Genomic DNA, 24,008 nt, shown 5'->3' with positions numbered 1-24,008 from the left:
TTACTTGGTGTCACAGTGTCATGGTGTCCTTTACTGGATTCACACCTTACATGGATTGTGTCCGTTCACTTTCTGCATCTTGTGAGATAGAGTCTATCACTATCCTCAATTTATAGGAAGCCAAAGTTCAGAAAGGTAAAAGCAATTGTCCAAAAGTTCACTGAGAACCAGGATTTGAACCAGGCCTATATACTTTACCTCCAGGCTAAACTGGTAGCCTTCAAACATTTTGTGATGCTGATCCATTGACGCAGAGGGCACACACCCGTGTACATGTGGGTGAATATACACGTGTGTCCATGTGCCCACATGTGCATACATGTGAAACACATGCTTTGGGAAATAACACTTATCCTGACTTCTAATTTCATCTACCCCATTCTATTCTATTCTATTCTACTCTGTCTTTTCCATTCTGTTTTCATTTTATTTTAAAGATTTTAGTGCCCACCAGTGGAAAACACGGGCAAAATCATACCTAAACTGTACTAATCACTCCATTGGACAGTACGTGGAGAGCAGATTTCTATCCTAGGATTTGGAACTAACTTCCTCTGATGGCTTTAGGCAAGTGTCTTCACTTCTCTGGGCTTCGTCTTCCTAAAATCTGTTTATAATGGAGTTTTACTATGTGACCCTGGAGGCTGGGTTTATACCTTCCTGCAACAGTTATAAGTCCTTTGCTTCCATGAGTGATACTCTGAAGGTCTCTCTTTGGGGAAGACTTAGGTCAATTGACTTCCCCCAGCCTCATGCTTCATGAGTACATACCTGCACACACATGTGATCTAGCAGACAAACACCGACGGAGGGTTTGGAACGTATTCCCTCTTCCTTCTACAGCGCCCTCAATCATTTCATGCAGAACAGAATGGCAATACATTTTCCATCTTTTAGGGATTTGCTCTGATGTGGAATGGCACATTTTATCATGTAAAATGTTAATTTGATTCCTCTCCCCAGCTTTTTATTTGTCTGCCTCTTTATGTCCTTCCTTTCTCATGCTTTTTGGAAGGGAGAGGAAAGACCACTTCAGTGGAGGTCAGGAGATAGAGGTGACAGTAAAGGGAGACAGAAAAGGACAGAGGGGAATTGACAGGTCAGAAGAGTGTGTCTGGGCAGAGCAGGATTAGGCTCTGTCTCTTCTCCACCTCTGAGTCCTGTGTAACTTGAGCCTGGCCCCTGCCCTGTCCAGGTGTGCATGGGATATGAGGGACTTAAACAAGGCCTCATCCCACCTAAACATTCTAGGGTGAGGAGGTTTATGCACCTGAGGCAGGGAGGAGAGAGAACAAGACCTTGGGTGAGCTCACACTCTAAGAAATCCCTGAGGATGAGAATCGCTTAAGTTTTCATAACTCAAGGAACCTGCCATTGTTTCCTTGGATGCATTCAAAGTGTGCTTGTCAAGTGTTGAAGAGTTTCAAAGTAGCCTGTCATAGGAGGGGTCATTTTGTGGACAACTTACATACCAATGCTAAATGTCATAGAATCACTTGAGCAGGTCACCCATGGGCATTTCCTGTTGCTGAAGATGAGGCTCCTTAAGAGAAATGGTTTGCTTAGGTCTCACAGCTTACCAGTGATTCAGGCCTATAGGTGTCCATTATTTCCACAGATCCCAGACCTGGAGATTGGTTGGCCCTCTTTCTCTCTGACTTTGGGTTGAAGAAGTGTAGAGCTTGTATGCTTCATAAAAACTCCATGCATCCCAGGTATAACTCTGGGCCAGGCAAGTATGTTTCACCCCTAGAACTCGGTTTATTAGTCATCTTTTCGTTGCCAGAATGAAATACCTGAGGAAGACTAACTTTATAAAGAAGAGAGGTTTATTAAACTCACAGTTTTAGAGTTGAAAGTCTAAGCAGCACAAAGCAGGCTCTGGTGAAGTCCCCTTGGCAGGCCATGGGAGCATATGTGGGGTGGGGGAGGGGAGGATCACATCTCAAAACGAGCCAGAGGTAGGATGGGGGTCATGCTCAGCTTTTATAACAATCCTCTCACAAGTACTAATCAGACAGTGAGTACATCCAGAAATTAATTAAAAACAAACTATGGGTAAATGGCAGAAAGATCAATATAGGGAAGGGAGCCAGGGGTGGGGTGGAGAGAGAAGGAAAAGAAGAGGTACTGGCATCGGAATTAGAACAAGATATATTCCATGCTTTTGTAATTATGTCAAAATGGATTCTATTGTCATGTATAATTAAGAAGAATCAATGGGGAAAAACTAATCAGAATTCCATGAGAGATCCCTTAATCACTTTTGACCCAGGACCTCCCACTAGGCCCCTCTCAACACTGTCACCCTGGGGACTGAGTTTCCAACACAGGAACCCTTGGAGGAACAACATCCACCTCACAGCCCTGGCTCTCCACAGCACAGCCCCAGGGCCCCCTGGTGAGGGAGCTGATGTCCAGCCCCCGTGAAGACGCCCAGGTTCTGCTGTGAGCTCCCTTCCCCTGTCTGGAACCCCTCTCATGGCATCAGGCCTGGTGCTCTTGCCCTCCATGACCTCTGGGGTAGACAGAGTTCCGGTGGCAGTGGTCTGGAGCTTTGGGTCACAAAGTGTTTTAGTCAGTTTTTTTTTTTTTCTGCTGTGACAAAGACCCTGACCAGAACAATTGTAGAGGAGGAAAAGTTTACTTGGAGGCTCACCGTTATAGAGGTCTCAGTCCATAACACTAGGTTCCATTCCATTCGGGGCTCCAGGCGAGGCTGACCATCAAGGCACAAGAGTAGGGCAGAGGGAAGCAGCTCCCATGATGACCAGGAAGCAGAGAGAGCAAGGTCTCCACTCTCCAGATACAAATATATACCCAAAGACATGCCCTCCAGTTCCCACCTCCTCTAGACACCCTGCCTGCCTCTAGTTCCCACTCAGTGAATCCCACCAGGGGATTAACTCACTGACTGGGTTAAGGCTCTCACCACCCAGTCATTTCCCTCTGAACCCTCTCACACTGCCTCACCTGAGAGCCTTTGGGGGACACCTCACATCCAAGCCAAAACACACGGGAAGCAGAATACCTTTCATCTGTGTCTAGACCCTTCTGTGCTCCAGCCCCATCAGAAGCTACCCGAAGCTTAGTTTTCTAATTGGCTACTGATTTCATATGCTGGAGGGCCTTCAAGGGGTCACCCTGATGGCTCTACCCAGAGAAGACCAGACCTGTTCAGTGGCCACAGCCTCCGAGGGCACAGGAGGATGAGATGCTGCAGCCTCTGCGGTCCTGTTCCCATCTGCATTCTGTTCCCCTCTTCCTCACAGCAGGGGCTGTTGCTGCCTCTGTCAGGGTCAGAGAATCCTCTGGCAAGAGAAGGAGGATCACAGATTGTCACACTTGGGAGCAAGAACAGCCTGCACCTGTGGAGGTCCTGAGCGCTGCTGTGTCGGGGGCACCCACTACGTGTCAGCAACTTTTGGGGGACACCTCCCATCCGAGCCTTTACACAAAGGAAAATTTTGTGTTAAAATTTAAAATTAAAACCCATCCTTAAAGTGCAGTAACCTCTGTCTCAGGAGCAAGACCCAGACCTGAGAAGTGGGATACCTGTGTGCTCCTGTCCATCTGATCCGTGATGAACTGATCTTCTCTCTCCCAGTTAATTAGGGAGAATAGGGCTGGGACCTGCTTACCTCTGTGATCAGGAGGACACTTGGAGATCTCTGAGTGCCTTAGAGGAAGGAGAATCAACTGAAGAAAGCTTTCCTACAGGTGCAGTAGGAGAAGCAGTGGTGCTGGCTTGAGCAGGCAGGGGTCCGAGCACCTACTTCAGGTAAAGAAATCCATGTTTTCTTATCCAGGAGAGATGCCTGTCGGTTAATGGGGCAGGAGGACACGGTCCCTTGCAATCTGGCCCTTCCCCATGTGAGCCCATGGGAAGGGAACTGGCACAGGGAGATGGAGCCCCATCGCCACCTCGTCTCCTGGAAACATAAACCTGGCTCTCAGAAAGTGAGGACTCTGTGGCTCCAGGTGCCCTGTCACTTTCTCCCACCAGGAGCCCATGGTGGACATGGGGGACATTTCCTCAGACAGTCCCGTCCCAATATTGAGGTCACTCATAGCTACCAAGTGGAAAGAACGTGTCCCAGCATGACCCTCGCTGACCTAAGCTGTGTGCTGCTGCTCTTCCCATCCAGGGGCCCAGCTGCCCGCGCCCCTGGCCTCACCCCTGCCTAGCATGGGGCCAGCGCTCGGCTGATTCTGTTTGTTTCCTGGAATCAAAATGAGTAGGGGTTGAGGAGGAAAGGAAAAGGAAAATACTTAGCATTTTATTCTATAAAAACTCATGTTCACCGGGTGCAGTGCTGCACTCCTGTAATCCCAGAGGCTCAGGAGGCTGAGGATCATGAGTTCAAAGCCAGACTCAGCAAAAGCCAGGTGCTAAGCAACTCAGTGAGACCCTGTCTCTAAATAAAATACAAACTAGGGGGGCTGGGGTTGTGGATCAGTGGTAGAGGGCTCACCTAGCATGTGTGAGGCCCTGGGTTCGGTCCTCAGCACCACATAAAAATAAATAAATAAAGATATTGTGTCCAACTACAACTAAAAAATAAATATTAAAAAAATTTTTGAAAACTTAAAAAAAAAATACAAAATAGGGCTGGGGATGTGGCTTCTTGGTCAAGTGCCCCTGAGTTTGATCCCTAGTACCCTGCCCCTACCACCGTAAAAAAACACAAAAAAACCAAAAAACCAAAAAACTCCAAAAAGCCCTCATGTTCTATCAAAATCCTTGAAAAAAACTCAGAATTTACACCCTTCTTTTTTTAGGCCCACAGTTTGGTTTTCTTTATGTCTCTAACCTTTTCATTCGAGGCCTGAGTGGAGCAGGCTAATTGGCATCTTGAAGACCGGGTGAAGGGTAGTGGAGGTGACTGCCTCCCACCATACACAGGAGGAACCAGAGTAAGAAACAGAGAAGTCCTGAGCATGTCTAGTGCCCCTGGGACTCGAGAGATGGACGGCATGTGTTCTCCTCCATTGCTTGACCCCCAGTAAAAAAATCACTAGATTTTATTGCTTGTGAGTGGTCAGCCCTGGGCAGGGCACTTTACCTGCCCGTTCCTGTTTCCTTGACTTTCCTTATTTCCTTGATTAAGTCACCCACCTCTGCTGATGAGAATTACATGAGATTTGAGGGATGTTTAGGGGTCAACCAGGTTCTCCCCTGGGGTTCCACTACCTTCCCCAGACCACCAGAGTTTGCTCATTTCCAAAGCCTTGGTCTCCTCTTGATTGGCAGTCCTATGGGGGGCAGGGCAGAACCTGTGAAACCAGCCTACCCTTTGCTGGAGGCCTGGCTTGGTCCCATGTCAGCTGTGAGACTCCGGACTAGTTTCCTAACCAGTCTGACCCTCAGTTTCCTGATGTGAAAATTTGGAATAATGATTCTCACCTCCCAAAGGTGCCTGGAGGATCAGCTGAGATGGGACAAGGATACAAACACCAGCTCAGCTTGGCCCTGGCCCCGCCTATCCTGACCCCCACCCACTCATGGGCCCCCAAAGGGGTCCTTTTCCTTCTGTTCCACTGCTCAGGCCTGTTGCTACTCCTTGGCAATTTTCTAGTAAGGAATCCTTGCCTCTTTCACTGTGGGGAGTGAAATGGAGGAACAGATCCCAAGCCTTTCTTCCCCAAAGGTGACATGACTTGGGATCCCCACTGCAGGGGCAGCAGAAAAAGGGAGCCCACTCTAGTTTCACCCTTCGCACTCAGCATGAGCATACAGGACTTGCATTTATGACCTTTCTGCACCTCCTACCTCTATGGTGACCTGTGAGGTAGACGGATCCTGACAGAGCCATTTAGTATTCTGTTCAGCCCAGACACCCAAGGTGACTTTGTAGGCGGCGCCACCAACTGGTGTTGTCTGAACACTCGACACATCTGCCCCCTAGTGGCCATAGAGGGAAAGGCATTGGCTGCTCCCAGCTAAGCTTGTTAAGACTGAATGATGGCGAGTGTGTGTGTGTGTGTGTGTGTGTAGGGGGCTGGGTGACATGAACATTCACCAGGATAGATCTTATATGGTGGGAGGGGGGGTTGTTACCTGAACGCCCAGCAGCATGACCCAGCACAAATCCAAGGTAAGAAAATAAATAGAGTCATCACCTGGATTCATTCAATCAGCAAGCTTTACTGGAGTGTCTACCAAGTATGTGTGGTTCTAGGTAGTGAGATCATGTGGGTGATCATGTCAGGCAATAGGAGTGGGTCTCAGCAAGATGGTGATGATGACTTTGCAGCACTCTTTCCGTCACTGAAACATGAATTTGAACAACCATCCAGGCACAGAAATTCCTTCACAAGAGCTAAAAGTCCAGGTGAGGGATTACAGGACCTGGATAGGAAGAGACACATTGAAAAGGAAGGGAAGTTGGGTTCACATTATCTTGTAACCTCTCCATAGCTTGTGCCATTCAGTGTGGAGAGAGGTGCCCTGCGTGTGGGGGAAGGAGAGCCCCAGTCAGTCCCAGTGCTGGACAGTTCCTGCTGATCCAGCCTCAGGAGTTTGACAGAAGGGCTGAGTGGATATTTAAAAAGCAGGATCCAACAGTATGGTTCCTACAAGAGACTCACTTCAGTCTTGAGGATACACAACTGGCTGAAAGTGAAGAAATGGAAAAGGATATTCCAAGGAAATAGTAACCAAAAGAGAGCAGAAGTGAGTGCACTTACATCGGAGAAAACAGACTTTAAGACAAACACTGTGCAAGAGAAAAAAAAAGTCATTATAGAATGATAAAGTCATAAATATATGTGCCCAACACTGAAGTCACTAAATATATAAAGAATATATTAGCAGAATAGAAGAAAGAGATAGCTAGCAATGCAATAATAATAGGAGACTTCAACTCTCCAGTTTCAATAATGGATAGAATATCCAGACAGAAAATCAATAAAGAAAGCATCGAGTTAACATTAGATCAAATGGACCTAGCAGACTCAGAGCGTTCTATTCAACCACAGCAGAACACATATTCTTTTCTAGTGCACACAGAACATTCTCCAGGATAGATCATATATGAGACCACAAAACAATTCTTAACCCATTTAGGAAGATTGAAATCCTATCAAGTATTTTTCCCAACCACATTGGAATGAAACTAGAAGTCAATAATGGCAGAAAAGTTCAAGTCCACAAACGTGGAAATCCAAAAGATGTCCTTCTGGACAACCAGTGGGGCAAAGAAGAAATCAAAAGGAGGTCTGGGGGTGTGGCTCAGGGGTGGCGCTTGACTAGTGAGGACAGGGTTTGATTCTAAGCACTGCACATCCAAAAATAAATAGGTAAATAATTTAAAAAGGGAAATCAAAAGGGGAATAAAAATGACATTTTAAGACAAAGAAAATAAAAACAGAACACACCAAAACTTATGAGATGCAACAAAAGCATTTCTAAGAAGGAAATTTGTAATGATCATGTTAAGAAAAAGAAAGATCACTAACAAGCAACTTAATCATACACCTACAGAAACAAGGAAAAAGAGAAAAACCAAGCCCAAAGTTAGCAGAAGGAAGGAAATAATAAATATCAGAAAAGAGAAAATTGAAAAAACTAGAAAACAATGGGAAAGAACAATGAAGTTAAGATTTGGTTGTTTGAAAAGATAAAGGAAGTAGACGAAACTTTAGCTAGCCTACGAATAAAAGGGAGAAGTCCCGAGTAAATAAAACACTTAGGAATAAATTTAACCAAGGAAGTGAAGGATCTGTATTCTGAAAATTATTATAAAACACAAATGGGAAAGTGTCCTGTGTCATTGGAAGTAATAATACCACGAAAACTGTCTCCATCACCCAAAGTGATCTACAGATCCAATGGGATTACATCAAACTAAAAAAAAATTCTGCACAGAAAAAAAAATAAACAACAACAAAACAAAATTAAAAAAAAACAACCAACAGAGTGAAAGAGACAACCTGAAAAATAAAGGAAAATATTTCTAAAGCGGACGTTTAATAATGGGTTAGTATCTAAAATATAAAAGGAATGAAACAACTCAATAGTAAGAAAACATAATCTGATTAAAAATTGAGCACAGAACCTTATTAGATATTTCTCAAAAGAAGACCTACAGTAGCCAAGAGATCAATGAACAACAACAACAAAAAGGTCAACATCACTAATCATCAGAGATTTGCAAATCAAAACCACATGAGTTATCACCTCCCGTCTACGAGAATGGCCATCATCAAAGACAGAAACTAACAAAATTGGAGTGGACACCGAGAGAAGGGAACCCTTGGATCCTGTTGGTGAGAATGCAAATTGGTACAACTATCATGGAGAACACTATGGAGTTTCTTCAAAAGATTAAAGCCAGAACTATCATATGATCCAACAATCCAATTTTAGGTTTATAGCCAAAGGAAATGATGACAAAGAGAGATGTCCACTCCTATGTCCTTTGCAGCTTTATTCATATTAGTGAAGATATGGAATCAACCGAGTGTCCATCAATAGATGAAAGGATTAAGACAGTGTTGTGTGCATGGTGTGTGTGTGTGTGTGTGTGTGTGTGTGTACATACAATGGAATATTTTTCAGTCTTAAAAAGAAGGGACATACTGACACTCGATACAACATGGATGGACTTTGAGGACATTTGCTAAGTGAAATAAGCCAGGTATTAAAGGGTAAGCACCATGTGGTTCCAACTAGGTGAAGTACCTGGAGTAATCAAGTTCATAGAGCAGAAAGCAGAATGGTGGGAGGCTGGGGGAGGAGGACACAGAGGATTGCATTTTAATGGGTACTTTTTAGGGAGGGAGAGAAAGTTCTGGTGCTAAGCAGCCCTGGCTTGGCCATAGGAAGAAGATGGCAATGCAGCTCCTGCTCAGAAGGACCCTGTGACGCTACTCGCCCTGTAGCCCTGTTGAGGCCCTCTGTGAACGTGGGTTTTCTGGGTTGTCCCTAGGCAACCTGACTAAGCCCCCAGCATCCCTGGGCCACATGCACCCGTGTCCCCATCCAGCTTGCCCTCCTCAGACATGTGTTGATAGTGTTGTCCACCAAAGCAACTGGGACCTTGGTGAAGATGGGATCATCACACCTCTTCCGTACGTACCTAACAGATCTCAGCAGTTAGCCTGCTGCTGCCTCTACACACAGGTGACACACGAGAGGACAGCCACTCAGTGCTCCAAAACTTTGCTCTCTTGGTTGGTAGGTGTGGAGTCAACAAATGCTTCCCTGATGCAAGACAGCCTGGAGCCTAGAGCAGCTCACCTGTTCTAGACGCTTCCTTTCATCGGTAGACACTGAGGCCCTGAACAGGATCTCCCCAGGACTGCTGGGTATGTGAGTGACAAACCTGGGGCCCAGTCCTTCTGGCCCATGCTCCCTTCACACCATGGGCCTGCTCCTGTTCCACCAGCCAGGGTTGTAGGGACCCAAGTCCACAAACGAGCCCAAACTTTGTTCTTGGTGCTGAACTCCTTTATTCCCCAGATTGGTCTTTAGGAAATACTCAAAAATGATAAAGTGACTTTATTGGTAGTTTTCCTTCCGTTCTCAATTCAGTACAATAAACAGCCAAATAAAACAAGAATAAATAAAATAAATAGGCAGGAGAAAATCATAATAATCAGAACATTTCTCAACGGTAAAGTGTCAGTGATGGAAGAAGTGAGTCATGTTCTAGAGAATTCCGCCAGCGAGTATTTCCTCTCACTCTTCAGATGGAGCAACGGAGCCAGAGAGGCACTCGAGGGGTGGCTGTGAGGAAAGAGAAGCAATCATTTAGCACATTTATCTAAAACCACACACACCGGTCCACGTTATCCTATTCACCAGAGCCACCAATGTATGCTTCATCCCTCTGTAAATGTCTGTCTCTGCAGCACAGAGCAACAGTTCCCGGAATTGCATCCAACGTGCCTTGAGGATAATCATAGTTGTGGTTTCAGAGATGCTCCAATAGCATTTATATAATACTGTGAAATTTACAGGAGAAAATATTCCTTTTGGACAGTGATTTGTCAGACAGAGTGACAGGATTTGGAGATGTGGGAGTGAGTTCAAGTAATAAAGAAACATCTCATTGGGCATTTTCTTGGTCCAGCCCTTGGGAGAAACTTGCCAGTCTGTGTGGAAATGCACTGAGAGCCCCAGGACCTTCCCTCGTGATTGAGGACAGGCCTGGGGAGAAGGGCCATTCAGGATTCTGAGCTAATCTGATTATCCAACGCATGGGAGGGGTGTTAGAGAGAATGAGTGCTTTCTCTCTCCTTCCAACTTGCACCAAGTGCTAGTTTTGTGAGCTGACTGGCTCCAAGATCCCCTGGAAGGGACCCCGAGACTTGAGCTTCATTGGGGTCTGTTGAGTCCTGTTTTGGGGACAGTGCTGCGAGCCTGTGCCCAGGAACAGAGAGCTCTCCCTGCCCTCCTAGTGCAGCCCCCACTGTGCCCTGTGCTTTGGGTTCAGGGAAGACATTTTTAATTCATGAACCATAAAGATCATCTTTTATAGTATGTAATTCAGTGGCTTTTTGTATATTTGGATTGATGTGACCATCATCACTACCCAATACTAGAACGTCTTCATCACTTCAAAAACAAACCTCATGCCCACTAGCAGTCACACCCAGTTTCCTCCCTTCTTCTTCCCTCCAGTTCCTGGCAACCACTAATCTACTTTCTGTCTCTTTAGATCTGTTCATTCTGGACACTTTGTATAAATGGAATCATATAATATGTGATTTTTGTGGTTGACTTCTTTCATTTAGCAGAGTATTTTCCAAGTTCATCCATATGGTAGCATGTATCAGCTCTTCATTCCTTTTTAATAACTGAGTAGTCTTCCATTGTATGGATATACTGCATTTTATTTATCCCATTATATGTTGATGCAATCAAGGAGAATTTGGGCACTGTTCTGTGCTGCACTTGAAGCCTACAGACAATTAACATGTTTTTCCATTCCCTTATCAAATCTGTATTTTAGGAAGATAGCTAAGTTATGCCATTGAAAGCCACAGGGGCAAAGATGAAGGATGATGGGTTTGGGTCGTTGGTTTTTCTTCTAAACAGGAAAGAAATATCAAGGTCACCTGGGGACGTTTGTGCCAGAAGCAAGCCTGATCTCCTCTCTCTCTCTCTCTCTCTGTATCTCTCAGCTTTCCTCTCTGTCACTCTTCCTCTCTCAGCTCAAATTGTAAAGCCATAAAGCCACAGGCTTCAAAGAGCAGCTCTTCTTGGGGTGAGAGCCCCATGGTGGTTTCAGCCTTGTCTCATATTTCCCCTGGCAGCTCTGTTGAAAATCAGCGGACCACACTCCTTCCTGGAATGTGCATGACTGATAATCGCCTCTTGCACAATTATCTGCCAAACCCTGTTGCTAATGAAATGAATGATTTAGTTATCCTTGTTAGTAATAGCCCACCTCGCACAAAGACCGCTGTGGCATCCGTGAGGCTGGCCTGGATGCTGGGGAGGCACCTGCGCGCAGTCCTTACAGTCACTCTCTCATCTCGGCTAACTGGGGGCGGGGGGGGGGGTGCCCGTAGCCTGGTCCCTGCACCTTCCCCGCGCTGCATCAAGAGCTGGGAGCGTCTAGGGGCAGAACAGGAACAGACCCGAGATGAGCTTTCTTATCGCCTTTGTGACCCACTAAAGCCTGGGGCTGCTTCCTCCCGCACCTGGAGAAGGAGGCCTGTAATGATGTGCAATCTGCCAGGTTTACTGCCGTCCAGGGAGGAAGCGGCTGACTGGCAGACAGGGGCTGCATCGGGGCATCCTGAACCACCTCTCCCGGGACCCCACCGCGGGTGGCTCCCGCCCTGGCACCCCAGGAGCACCCTTTCCTTTTCCCACAGCACCACACCTCCACTCCCCCGCCTCCCAGCAGGACCTTCCAGGACCCTCTGGTTTCCTGCGGGCGCAGTCTAGCTCTATTGCCCATTCTCGCTGATGTCTAAGGAAAGAGATCACCATCAAGAAAATGGACAGAAGAGGGTACACGGCTGGGGGACTGGAACTGATCAAGGTACATAGAGAGAAATAAGCATAGTTATTTGAAGAAAATTGTGTTACAAACATGAATGCACACACATGCACACACACACACACACACACACACACACTGTTCTCCTCCTCTGGTCTTCTGGAAGATTCTACTCAGGGGTAACTTCCTCAGGCTGGGAAATAGCTGTCTAGAGTTGTGATTGGAAAATGTGCTTAAGGGACTTTTATGAAATGAGCAGAACCGTTCAGCGGACTATTCACAAGAGAGCTGGGTACTGGGGGCTGTTGGAGGAGCTGGTGTCTGGACACTGACCTGGCCCACCCTTCTTACTGGTTTGGCTCTGGATAAGCCACTTGATCCACAGCAAAATTTAGTAGGTGCTCAAAATATGCTTGAAGAGCTACGTGTTTATTTATTTTGACAGCTACCCGCATGTCACTTTCTAAATATTTTGATGCAGCTTACAACAATAATAATGAAACACAGGAAGAACTAAATTATGTGAGAGGAACATACTGAGTGAAGAATATAGTGAAGTTAAAGATGAGATCAATACCTGAAAATTATTGAGACCAGAGAGGCTGCACCTTTAACCCTGACAGGTATAGCCTTTCCTGATTTTGATAGATACTTCCCTGGGTTCTGATCAAGAGGATCTGTGGGGGCAGAGGGTGGTGCTCTGATGGCGTCCCTGGGTGGAGAAAGAGAAGGGCCTGGTGAGGACTGCTTTTCTCCTTGTTGGCACTTATCAATGCGAGCCAGATACCGCCCAGCTCATTTTCATTATCAAGAGTGGCTGTTTTCAACATTGTTTACAAAGTAGCGATGCTCTTCTAAAATCCAGTGGAGGGTAGGGACTTTGTTTAGTTCCTATGGGGCTGGGCACTGGCCAGTTTTCTAGACCTCTCATTCCCTATATAGGAACTGCTCATTCCCAAGCGTCTGAAAACCCCTTCTCTGTTCTAGGTGAATGGATGGACATCAGGAAAGAAAGAGGGAGAGAGGGCGGAGCTGGGGGGGGGGGGAGGAAGGAAGGATTTTTATTGCTACTTTATAACATTGTAGTAAGAACCAGCAAGAATATTTTTACTTTGAATCTGGTAAATTGGGACTTCCTTTTCATGTACATCAAACTGCCCTTTGATTCTTTAAATCCAAATAAAACAAATTATGATGTCAAGAGATTGAAGAGATAGTTCAGTGGGTACTATCCTTGTTAAGCATATCTGCCTCAGTTTGAACCCTGGCCCTTACTTATTAGCTGCGTGATACTGGACAAGTTAATTACCCTTTCTGTGCCTTGGTTTCTTCATCAGTAGAAGGGAGTGTCAATAGTACCTACCTTGCAGGGTTGTTGTGAGCATAAAATACACTAGTGTGTATGTGGGTTTAGAATCATGTATGACACAGGGTGATGATGTAATCAACACTGGCTGTTGTTATGGGTGTGGAAGTGTGTGATTCCTTGCAGTACCAGTTTTTGCACACATAATTCCTGGCCCTCCAGTAGGTATCCTATTTCACTTCAGGACCCCACAGGGGGCTTGTTCACTCAGCAGATGGCCAAGGATTTGTGCTGCAGCGAGTTCTGTGAATGTGGTTGGTTGGGCTTCTGTGCCTTTTGTTGTTTTGCTGGGGAAGACATACTCTGTGGAGGCATCCAGGTCCAATCTTATTTTATGGTTGTGGGATGTTTATAGCAAACTCCTTTATAATCTATATGATCTGTAAGTCCAGAGGGCGTCTGCTGGGGTAGACGGGTGGTCAGCGAATGCTTTCTTCATAACAGTTTCCCAGGCTGGGCTGGAGCAGAGAACCCTGGACTGCTGTGGATTTCACCTAAAGTTCCCGGTCCTGTTCTCTGACCTGCTTCTTAGGGACAAGGTGGCATTGCAGGGTGTCAGGTGCTCCACAGGGGACTTCCCAGGGTCTCCCATAAGAATCCTAAGGGGCCACATGCATGTCAAGGTTGTTGTTAGTGGCCCCTGAGAGCTGGCAGGGGCCACAGCCAGAACCTCGAGCTGGACAGTTCACACCTCCCCAACCCATCCCTCTAGTCATTCTAGGAGGTTCCTGTGGTTCCACCTGTCTGTCCAGGTGGCAAGCTATCATTTCCTGTAAGGACTTGCAATTTGCTTTGCAAGACCAAACTCTCAGGCTGAAGTCGGTGGTACAGACAGTGCTCACCACGGAGGGTGAAGAGGAAAGGAGGAGAGGGAGACTTGGTGTCAGAAGTGGGACTTCCGTTTGAGCAGGAAGTGAAGGAAGAACCTGGGAATATCAGGGATGCAGGAATGGTTATATGAGGGTGTGCTGGGCCAGGAGAGAGGAGAACAGGCTGATGGGAGTGGTAAATGGCGTGTGGATCTTGGATGAGAAGGGTCTGCCTGGAGCATGGATAACCCTGAAGCCCCATTGGAATAGATTTGGCTTGATTCTCTAGGAAACAGGACAGACATATTGGGAGAGGGGTTCACAAGGAAGGCCTTGTCTTCTGCCTGATCCTGGCTGGGAATCTTCCCTGACAAGGTCAAGGGCAGTTGGAGTGAGGTCTGTCACAGCACGTGTAAAGGCACACACATATAGCTTGCAGGTGTGACCAGGTGTGCTTGCACACAACCATTATCTCTGCTGAGTTTTCCAGTCTCTTAATCCTTCTGGCTCTGAGCTTGTGATCTGGGGCTTACATACAAATGACTTTATAAGTCTTAGCAGGACCACAGGGTGCCATCATGTCAGAAGGGGAAACCAAGGGGCTGAGGTTGTAGCTCAGTGGTACAGCACTTGCCTAGCACGTGTGAGGCTCTGGGGTCCATCTTCAGCACCACATAAAAAATAAATAACTAAAATAAAGGTATTGTGTCCATCTACTAAAAATAAATAAACAAAGGTATCGCGTCCATCTACAACTAAAAAATATTTTTTAAAAAGAAGGTGAAACCAAGGCACTGTATTCTAAAGAAGCTGGTTCTAGGAGCTGCCCTTGAATCATTGTGGAGTCCGATTCCAGGTGGGGGCTGCTGGGACTCCTTTATTCAGCAATCTGGCTTCTAAAATGGTTTCTTTCCCTCATCTCTTATGTTACCTAAGAGAGGCTATTTGGACAAATAACCATTTTAATCATTTCTCAGTGGTGCAGTTTGGTGGAGGGGGCTGGGAGGGAGAGGGTTGCTCCTGGGGTTTCCAGTCACCCCAGTACTCCTTTAGACCATCAGCGAGTGGAGAGTGCGGCGGGGAGGGGACTTGTAGAGGACTCAGAAGGCTCAGAAAGGTGCATAACCCTTCACCATGTGGAAAAGAGTGGCAGAAAAAGGAAGAAGACCTAAACTTGAGGTGATAGGGAGTGGCCGAACCTGGGGAGGCTCATGATGCCGGTGACGTCCCAGTGGATAGTGCTCCTCGGATAGAAGTGTCTTTGGTAAGAGGGAGGAGTGTGAGGCCATGTGTCCTGAGGTCACCTCCCCATAGTACTGACCACCTGAGTTCCTCCTGTCCCCTCTAGAGAGCTGCCGCCATCATCCCTTGTCCTATGAGTGGCTACCTCCCACTCCTGGGTGCCTTTTATTCTCTTTCTCCCTTGGACTGTGAGAAGGGCAGAGTGCCCAGTCAGGAAATGGACATGTTTGTGTGTGGTAGTGCATGAGTGTGTGTGTGTGTGTGTGTGTAGGGACTGGGGCTAACAGCAGGTCAGAGCACAGGAGTAGAGAGCTTCTGGGAGGTGAGGCTGCCCTTAGGTCAGCTCTGTACCCTGGAGCCCAGAGGACTCTTCACTCAGACATCAACAGCCTGCAAGACCCCGAGAGGCCAGAGCAGCTTCAGTCACTGACCAGAGGAGACCCCGAGCAGCCCGGGCGGAGCCACAGGAGTAAGTTAGGCTCTGAAGGGTTGGGTGTGGCTGGGCTCAGTGGGAGGTGGGAGGAGCCAGGGATGCTCAGAAAGATCTGGACCCACAGAGCAAGAGAGGAGAGGAAAAGGGAAACTAGGAGAGCTTTGTGCCCTCTGTCTGTGGCTTGATGCATAGAATCTACATCTCTGTTCCTTGGGCCCTGAAATTCAGAGGTCACGGCCAGGGGCCGGAAATTCCAAGTAAAGGAAGGAAGGGTGTGAGGTGTGGTACAAGTGTGGCCCATGGGGTCTCCCCAGTGGTGTATGGTGGGTGGTCATAGTCAACATTTGAAGGAAAGAATGGAGGGGTGGCCCTGCGGCTGGTGGTCAGGCTGGGGAGACTGAGGAACTAGGTTCTATAGGCCCTCAGTGGGTAATAGTAAGTAGAGGGGGTGGTAGTTTGGGACAAGACCCAGATTTTGCTTCTACTTACAGGTGCTCATGATGCCAGTACCCTGGAAAGCTCTGGAATAAAAACACTGGGACTTAGGCCGTGGAGGTAGGAGATGGTATCATGTAATGAAAGGTTTCATTTTTTTCACCTGCCACAGCCTTAGTGTCAGATGCTTGGGGAACAAGAGGTGGGGACGAATGGGCCTTGGAGCTGGCTGATGGGAGGGCTCTGGGCAGGTGGATGGCCAATCTGCCTGTCACCTCTCTCCTTTGCTTATCTAGATTCACAAACAAATTCCTGGTTCCTGGTGCCCTTGCCGCTCCCTGTCACCCTCTTTTTTGTTCTCTGCCTCCTTCAGGTGATGGTGGGCTCCTGCTCCACGTCCTGAAGGGACTCTCTGGAGCTGACAGAACCCTTTACTGCCTACAACTTGGGCCTGGTGCTTCTTTCAAGGTATGTGTTTTATGAGGTAAGGCTGCTCAGCGCTCCCTGCAGAGTTCCAGCGTCTATTACTCCTTGGGGAGCCCAAAGGGTAAATAAAGCCATGAGCTTCTGACACAAGAAGTTCCAAAGCCTAGGTGGGGCATAGGCAGGGGCTGGGATTCTGTTGGTCTTTGACTTCTCCATCCCTGTTACCAACTTCTGTCCTTCATTTTCTTAAATAGAGGAGCAGAGGTCCTCACCGGCCTCTCTCCACATACAGGGGTGTGGTCAGGCCCCCAGAGCTGGGCTCCATAACTCAGTGGAAAGCAAGAGCGGAATTCCTAAAAGACCCCCTCCCCCTCCCCTTTCTATCTGGGCTGCTAGCCTTGGCCCAGCTTTCTGAACCCCCACACCCGGTGTTCCACCCAGTTGCCTGGTCACTCAGCAAGTGACATTGAGCATATGCTTTGTGCCAGACCCTGCTAGGACCTACAGAGAAGGTCTGCCTGCTCCTGAGGAGCTCACAGATTAGGTAGAAGGGTAGGGACAGATGTGGAACCCGGCCGTGGCAATTCAGTGTTAGCAGACAACAGAGAGCAACGAAACAGCCTGTGGGCCAGAAGTGGGGGTCCAGGAAAGTTTGGGAGCGGGTGGTAGTAATCAGGGCTTATTATGGGCAAGAGGTTGCTCTGGGCACTTTGTGAGGATCCTTTCATCGGACCCTCACAACAGCACTGCTGGAGGCACAGAACTTAGTGACTTAGCTGGTGGCAAGTGGTAGAAACAGAATTCAAAAGCACTGTCCTTCCTGCAGAGCTCGCATCTTCCACCCCAGCGCTCCCCCTCCTGGTGAGTCAGGGGGAAGCAGGGCCTGGAGAAGGGGGTCCCAAGCTAAGCTCCTCCCCCTTCTCTCCCTCGCTGCTGCCTTCATTAGCTCATCTTCAGTCCGACTGCCACATTACCCACAGAAAACACCCAAACACCCAAACACCCAAAGGATCTTACACTGCCTGCTGGGGACCCTGATGGCTTCCCATGTAGCGAGACAGCGACTGAACTTCTGGGATGGGCGCATGAAGCCTCAGGTCCTTTCTGGCCTCCGCCTTCCTCTCCAGCCCGGCCTCCCTCTGCTCCCGGTCAGCAGCCCTCATCCAACACCGGCCCACCGGCCTCCCTCCACATACAGGGTGTGGTCAGGCCCCCAGAGCTGGGCTCATCGCTGTCTTTCCACCAGTCTTTCAACCCCGGCTGCCCTTCTCCCCTGGCCCCCTGACAAATGCCCAGACAGCCTTTACACTCAGGTCAGTTGTCGCCTGTCTGCAAGCCTTTCCCTTCTCTCCCAGGCCTGGCTATTAGTTTTCCTGCTGGGTTTCCACACTCTCGCTACAGGCCTCTATCCTCAGCCGCGGGCGGCTGGAGCCCACTCCATCAGCTGCGGAGCGGTGGGTCTCTTCCCAAGTCCATGTTCAGGGATGTCTTGCTAAATAGCTCGAGGTCAGCCCCGGCAGTATTTACACCACAGAAATTCACAAACACAACAGATCAGCCCTTCTTCTCCCACCCTGCGAACCTGGCTGGCATGTTTGTCTCCTCCCAAACTGCAAGTCCATCAAAGGAAGGGCTGGGTCTTACTCCTGTTTGTAAAGGCAGGCCCAGCAGAATGTCTGGTATCAAATGAGAAATAACTTGCCAGACAGGAGACTTGTCCTGGGGAACTTGTCAATTGTGGTGCAGTACATTCTGTTGCCCCCCCACCCCCATCCTTCAAAAACTGCAATATCCTTGTCAACTTCCTTCTTAAAGCCCTTAGGAGCTGTCTTTGCCTGTAAGACCAGAATTCAAAGCCTGGAGGCTGGGGATTTTTTATCTGCCTTGTTTTGTCCCTGTGAATGGTGTGGAGAAGTGATTAGTATTAACACTGCCAAATGAGTCAATAAGTAATCAAATCTAAGCTCCTTAACACAACATTCAGGCCCTTCACTAGACCACACTACTCTCCCTCAGTCAGTCGCTGTAGTTGCTTCCCCTGGGTAGGAATCCTCCCACTGATCCTCTTGCCAGCACACAGGGTTAGGACCCAAGACCAAGCACCACTATAAAACCATTTCTTCTTCCCCTCCATTTGCCAAAGGCCTCCTCACTCTTCCATCTCTGCTGACTTCCAGAACACCCTCTGTCCTTCTGTGGTAACAACCTTAAAGATTAGGATTATTTCCTCCATCCTTTGTGGGGCTCTGAGCTCCTTGGAGGCAGGGCACATGTGTGGATGGCCTTGGGTTCACCCTGGCCCTTCATCGCCTAACTTAGGATCTCACATGTGGAAGGTATCCATAGGGATCCATATTTGTGGTCTATGGTTTACTCACATTAAAAAAAAAATAGAGATGTGTGCAAATCCTGTCTCTGATCTATCCACTTCAGGGAATAGTATGGGTTAGCAAAATCTTAACTAGTGTCACTAGGGGTTGGAGGGGGACGGTGCTGTGGGGAATATGACCAAATCCAGAATCAGCCTCACGGGCCCTGGGGTCAGATCTCATGGTGGAGTGGCCTTATGACTTGATAATTTCCTTTTTCCCTTTCCTTCCAGTTCATGGCCACCTTGCTCCTGGCTGACTGTAACTACTTCTGCCAGCCAGTGGACTACAACCGAGCAAGCTCAGGGTGAGGGTACAGCAGGAAGTGAGACAATTAAGGCTGAAGAGAGGGTTGGTGGAAAGACCCTCATATAACAATCAGAACTGGATCAAGGCAAAGTCACCAAGCTTTCTGACGGCAGGCTGGGTACTGGCTGGTTAGGCACAGGCTTTGGAATCAGAGGAGCTCAGACCTCAGTTTGGACATCAGATCTGCCAGTTACTGGCCATGTGACATACCTTTTCTGGATCTCAATTTTCTTATCTATGTAATGGGGATAGGAACACTTACTTTATAAAAGGAAACTTTGGGGAAAGATTGAATTAGACAATGTCTGAGTGTTTAGCTCTGAGACAGGCCCGTATTACTGGTATCTAAGTGGTAGTTATTTCATTATTGCTAGCTGCTCTCAGTTTCAACTAGAAGTAGAACAAAAGGCTTCCCAGCAGCAAGAAAGCTAAGCTTTGACAGGTCACCGAGTAGTGACAGGGATGTTGAGTCACTGGAGTTCCAACAAGGAGCTAAAAGTCTTGCGACTCAAAATACGGTTCACAGACCAGCAGCATCAGCATTGCTGGGAGCTTGTTCAACAAGCAAAATCTGTGCCCCACCTCACGCAGCAAGCACATAGATTAAGAATCTGCTTTTCAATAAATAAGATCTGCATGTGCTTAGGATTGAGGTGAGCACATTTGGAAAGTCCTCCTGTGACCACTCGAAAGCTGTGCCACTTTATTCCTGGGCTAACAAGCAGACAGGTAGGTAGACACTTTGGGAACAGGAAGTGTGCAGGAATAGGGAGGGCTGAATCCTGCCCTGCTGGGCAAGCTGTGCCACCAGCAGGACCACAGTCTGACTGAACTTCCCCTTCATGCCCAGCAGATGGCGAGCGTGTGCTGGTGATGCTGCTCAAAGGCTGCTGAGTCTCTAGGCAAGGTGAGACTCCCCAAGCACTGGCTCCTTTACAGGTCTATCAGCCAGGTCTCAGGTGGTGTTTCACCTGCCCAGTGTGAATGCTTTCCTCCAGCATCCCTGTTGAATGTAAAGCCTTGGTTCCAGTATCTGACTGAGGAAGGATGCTCAGGGACTGATGTAGCATCTCACTGCTACAGGCTTCCACTGAGTCCCCATTGTTCATCTATTCACCTGCATAAAAGTAGTCATTTTCCCCCAGTAGCAATCAGGTTCTAGGTTAGATTAAAATTCAAAAATGAGCAAATTTTAAGAAGTGATATTCTATGGCAAGGGTCATCAGACAGCAAAAACCATCCCTACATGTTAATGAGAGGAAGGAACCCTGCACAAGAATCCAGAGGGTTTGCAGGACCTAGTGGGTCAAGATCATGATGCGGGGTGGTGGTAATGAGAAGGGGCTGAATCCTCCCTCTGTCTACTTCCCTGGGTGGCAGGATAGGATGTTGGAAAGAGACAAGTCTCAGAAACCCACTGCTCCAATCCTTTTTTGATCACCTATTAGTTGTGTGCCATTAGTACTTTACTTAACCTTTGATGCCTCAGTTTCCCCACCTATAAAATGGATATAATGGGAGTATAAATTGCATATTATTATGTAGCATTTAAATTGTTCTTGATACATATAATGTACCTGGCGCATAGTAGATGCTAAAAAAGTGTTTGACTACTTTTCGTCTTTCATTTTAGTCCCTCCTTTAGTAAAGCAGGCAGGATCATTACCTGTCCTCTCTCTTTATTTTTCTTTTCTTTCTTCTTTTGGTGGGGGGCTATATTAGGGATTGAACCCAGGGCCTCACACCTGTTAAGCAAATGCTATATTCCCAGCACACCCTGAAGGAATACCTGAGGTCCCAGGAGAAGATTCCAGAGAAAGCCTCCATCATTGATACCATATTTTCTTCCTCTTCAGATTTTCTTTACATTACAAAAGAAACCAGATTAGTTTAGCTTCTACTGGTGGGTTGGAGTCAAATATGTGCCAGGTGGTTCAAGTTAGTGATGCAACCCAAGGCAGGCTCTTATAAGGCAGGTCTCTGCTGGACTCAGTGCTGGCTTGGGAGAGGAGCTTCCCTATACTATGACATATTATCTCTGAGGTGTCCCTTCTCTGAAGCCATGAAGCCTGAACTCTGCTCCCTTTCTATTTCTGTGGCTATCTCTATCTTTCTATCTCTAGCTCCTCCTCCCTGGGGTGGGGCAGGCAGCTGGGAGAGGCTCATTGCTATCAGCCCAGAGAGGGTCCAGGGAGGTATAAAAACATTAACTTAACCATTTGACCCAGCTATCCCACTCCTCAGTCTATAGCCAAAGGACTTAAAATCAGCGTACCGTGGTAACACAGCCACATCAATGTTTATAGCAGCTCAATTCACAATAGCTAAACTGTGGAACCCAACTAGATGCCCTTCAATAGATGAATGGATGAAGAAATTTCAGTATATATATATATATACACAATGGAATATTACTCAGCATTAAAAGAAAATAAAATTATGGCATTTGCAGGTAAATGGATGGAGTAGGAGAATATCATGCTAAGTGAAGTAAGCCAATCCCAAAAAACCAAAGGCTGAATGTTCTCTCTGATAAGTGAATGCTGATCCATAATTGGAGGGGGATGGGAGAAAGAAGGAACTTTGGGCAAAGGGGAGTGTGGAGTGGGGAGGGGATAGTCAAAATGCACTCTGTTGTCATATATACCTAATTAAATTTAATTAATTAATTAAAAACTTAAAAACACTAACTTGGCATCCAGTTTCCCCAGGCCTCCATCGTGACTTCAGATGGCTCAAGCCTGACCTCCTCCATCTGAGACCTTCCCAAGGATTTTCTCTGTAGGGTTTGTCGGAGTGCTCTCAGAAGACTGGAGGATTGAAACCTGGAAGAGAAAACCCTAATCACAGCTGGGCCCAGCTCCACTTATTTTCCTCCACCTCCTCACCCTACTCTGCAGCTTTCTCCATTAGGATGCTTCATTCTTTGGTCCACATCTTCATGCACCTATACTGAGGATGGGCCAGCCTGGGGCCTCCCATGTGGCTATACCATGTGGAAATGATATTCTATCATCTGGTAAGAAGACTCCCAAATCTCCAGATGCCTCAGCTGAGCCAGCTCTGTTCTTGGCTATACCAGTGACTTGGTATCTGACCATGAACATCTAATCTCTGGATCGAATTCCTGAATCTTCCTTAGTCCTCCAATTTGCAAGTGTCTCAGTGGCTATCTCCTCAGATCTTGGCACCAACCCTTGGTGACATGATGTGAAACTTTAAGCAAGAGACTTCCATGTTTTGGCCTCAACCTCATCACCTGTAAAATGAAGAGCTCAGCTAGATGACCTCAAAGCCAATATCCTGTAAGTCTGTGAACGGATTCATCACAGATGCTGGGGTGCCCTGGAGGTTAGAGACTATCATTGCTAGATGGTGGTGACGGACTAAGCTGTCCCTCAGGGAGCTTGGATGGATGGCTTCATCATCAGCACCAGCACGACATGGCTAAATGGGGGTAAATGGGGAACCAGACCAGGAGTGAAGACAGGAAGATTTCCAAGAGGAACCATGAATTGGGCTTCATCGTTCCTTTTCTTCCTGAGCTGTTGGGGGCCTGCCCTCTGCTGAGACAGAGGCCCAAGACAAGAGGGACCAAGGACAGGGTGTGATCTTATTCCTCAGTCCTCTCCCTTTCCTCCCATGCTTTCTTTTGTCCAGGATCTGTGACCATGGCTGCCCACTCCTCTTACCCTTAACCCCAGGTGTTCACACTGTTGTCCTTACAACCTGGCCTCATCAACATTTTTATCAACTTCTATCACCAGACATACCTGAGGGACAAGCAGGAGATGCTGACTTAAAGAGCAGGACTGAGTGCTGAAACTGGAGGAACTGTCCCTAGACAGAAGACAACATGGCTCCCAGCCCACCTGTGCTGAGCAGATCCCTCTGCCACTATATTTAATCCAATGAGGGAAGGAGAAAAATTGCCTCTTTTCCAGGGAGCAGACAAGAAATGGTCCCATCATCCTGTACTCACTTCTGTTAGAGAACTTCTCATCTGGACTTGTAATTGTTTGTGCATCTCCTTCCCCTACTTGACCTCATGTCAGGAACTGTCTTGTTCCCAGTATTCCCTATACCTCACATGGAGTCTCAATAGATGTGCCTTTGGGCCCTTGGATGCTGTGACTGGCAGTCATGACCTCTGGTGAAGAACAGGCCTGGAAGTGAAAGAAGTCAAGGCTGGTGGTTGGAAACTGTGACTGAGAATATCCAAGAGCCATTGCGGTCTGTTCCATCTCTGGTGTGGCTGTGTAAATAATTCCCTGTGCATTTCTTCTGTTTATCTCTGCTTACGGGTGAATTTACATAATTGTATGATTTGTGTGTGTGTGTGTGTGTGTGTGTGTGTGAGAGAGAGAGAGAGAGAGAGTGTATGTAAATGGTGTCAGGGAAAGGGTCATATGCATATATCTGAACACACATTTTGAAATAAACATGTTGCCATTTGTGTTTCTCTTCATTGGTGTTATTTGTCTCTTCTATAAATCTCTGGAAGTGCCATGATGGCAGATAAAAGCCACTGTGATTCTCCTGTCTCACTGGGGGACTTGGAATTTCATTAAGAAATCTTTGAACACATGCTAAGAACCTTCAAAGAGAGATAGGGATGAAGAAGAAATTAGATAAAAATGGGCATAACCATACTCTTCC

The 24,008-nt window shown here is 47.3% G+C and overlaps 2 long non-coding RNA genes across 3 annotated transcripts; one reads left to right on the top strand and one right to left on the bottom strand.

The window, feature by feature from the left end:
- Positions 1 to 1,828: 1,828 nt before the first annotated feature.
- LOC125611881 lies at positions 1,829 to 5,851 on the bottom strand. Its single transcript, XR_007342117.1, has 3 exons — positions 5,774 to 5,851; positions 3,642 to 3,775; positions 1,829 to 3,311 (listed from the first exon to the last, which is right to left on the bottom strand). It is a non-coding gene; the product is annotated as an uncharacterized LOC125611881 (long non-coding RNA).
- A 366-nt stretch (positions 5,852 to 6,217) lies between these two features.
- On the top strand, positions 6,218 to 23,801 carry LOC107154980. Of its 2 annotated transcripts, XR_007342116.1 has the most exons (6): positions 6,218 to 15,846; positions 16,302 to 16,365; positions 16,619 to 16,713; positions 19,274 to 19,347; positions 20,203 to 20,256; positions 22,052 to 23,801. It is a non-coding gene; the product is annotated as an uncharacterized LOC107154980 (long non-coding RNA). The 2 variants fall into 2 exon arrangements; XR_001505131.2 differs by having other exon boundaries at positions 19,274 to 20,256.
- The last annotated feature ends 207 nt before the right edge of the window (positions 23,802 to 24,008 follow it).

This window comes from Marmota marmota, unplaced genomic scaffold (genome assembly GCF_001458135.2).
Source record: "Marmota marmota marmota unplaced genomic scaffold, marMar, whole genome shotgun sequence".
Lineage (NCBI taxonomy): Eukaryota > Metazoa > Chordata > Mammalia > Rodentia > Sciuridae > Marmota > Marmota marmota.
The sequence above is the reverse complement of the archived record's forward strand: the minus strand, read 5'-3'. Positions and strand labels throughout refer to the sequence as shown.